This window comes from Otolemur garnettii, unplaced genomic scaffold, assembly GCF_000181295.1.
Source record: "Otolemur garnettii isolate 467f Iridium unplaced genomic scaffold, OtoGar3 scaffold00166, whole genome shotgun sequence".
Taxonomy (NCBI): domain Eukaryota; kingdom Metazoa; phylum Chordata; class Mammalia; order Primates; family Galagidae; genus Otolemur; species Otolemur garnettii.
In genome coordinates, this window is record NW_003852561.1 from 104,179 (window position 1) to 105,837 (window position 1,659).

General features: G+C 42.7%; 1 protein-coding gene across 5 annotated transcripts in view; it reads left to right on the forward strand.

Moving 5' to 3' along the window:
• The window catches only part of FXR1 (FMR1 autosomal homolog 1), a 90,377-nt gene that overhangs the window by 66,269 nt on the left and 22,449 nt on the right, over positions 1 to 1,659 (forward strand). The gene's annotated exons all lie outside the window — the stretch shown is intronic.

A 1,659-nucleotide genomic window follows, 5' to 3' on the forward strand; every position in this document is an offset into this window, starting at 1 on the left:
CCACAACGCCTGGCCATTTTTTGGTTGCAGCCATCATTGTTGTTTGGCAGGCCGGGCTGGGGATTCGAACCCGCCAACTTAGGTGTATGTGGCTGGCGCCTTAGCCGCTTGAGCCACAGGCGCCGAGCCCGAAGATGGACTTTATTCTTCTCATTTGTTAGCATAGATCCTGCCAGTTAACCACATACATGATTTTTGGAATTTAACTTATAGTTGTGAAATTGTCTCCATTGCTATTGTTTTGACTTTGGCAAATCATTTTGTTTTTTCACTTTTAAAATTGGTATACCTCAGTTATACCTTTTCATAAATGTTCAATAAGATATACAGAATGTATGATGGAGGTCGAAAAATGTATGAGCTTAAGAGTCCCCTTTCTTTTATTCACTTACCTGCTTGTAAATTCCTGAGGGTGATCAAGATGTCCTTACTCCATAACCTTAAAACTAGATTCTCTTTGGTTTATGCTTTTATAGTTGAAATAAAGTCTTTGTTGTCTCCATGATGGTTCTGTGCTAGATTCCTCCCTAGTACGTGTCCCTGGTGTCTTTCTGCTTTTTAATGAGCCATATCTAGAAGTCTTGTCCATTGCGATTTCTTTCTTTCTTTTTGTTTTTTAGAGACAGTCTCACTTTGTCACCCTCTGTAGGTGCTGTGGCGTCACAGCTCACAGCAACCTCCAGCTCTTGGGCTTAGGTGATTCTCTTGCCTCAGCCTCCTAAGTAGCTGAGACTATAGGCACCTGCCACAGTACCCGTCTATTTTTTTGTTGCAGTTTGGCCAGGGCTGGGTTTGAACCATTACTTTCCGTATATGGGGCTGGCACCCTACTCACTGAGCCACAGGCGCTGCCCATCAATTGTAATTTCTTAAAAATTAACTTCAATGGCTGGTTGTGGTGGCTCACACCTGTAATCCTAGCCCTCTGGAAGGCTGAGGTAGGAAGATAGTTTGAGCCCAGGAGTTGGATGCCACCCCAAGCAGGAGCAAGACCCTGTCTCTACCAAAAATAGAAAAATGAGGTAGGTGTGGTGGCATCTACCTCTAGTCCTTGATACTCAGAAGGCTGAGGAAGAAGGATAACTTCAGCCCAGGAAATTGAAGTTGCTCTGAGCTATGACGAGATCGTAGTACTCAACCCAAAGTGACAGTAAGACTCTGTCTCAAAAAGAAGAATTACTTTGAAAATAAAGAGTCGAGATGTATAAAATGTCTTAAGCTACACATAGCAGAATATTTAGAACCAGAACTTTTTAAGGCATTTTGCTGTTTAAGTAACTGTTAAAGACTACTGTAAACTGAAGAAAATGAGGAGAGACATGGACCGTGCTTAGGGGAGTTTACTTAGGCTTTACTCTTACTTTCCTCAGCCATTAGCAAGCTGGACTTGTGCTTTTTTTTTTTCTTTCTGTTTTGAGATAAGAGTCTCACTTTGTCCTGCTGGGTAGAGTACCGTCATGTCATAGCTCACAGTAACCTCAAACTCTTGAGCTGAAGAAATCTTTTTTTTTTGCACCTGAGCCCAAGTTTCACTATATCCCCTCGGTAGAGCGTTGTGGCATCATAGCTCACAGTAACCTCTGACTTTTGGGCTTAAGCCATTCTCTTGCCTCAGCCTTCTGAGTAGTTGGGACTACAGGTGTGCTCAACAAACGCTTG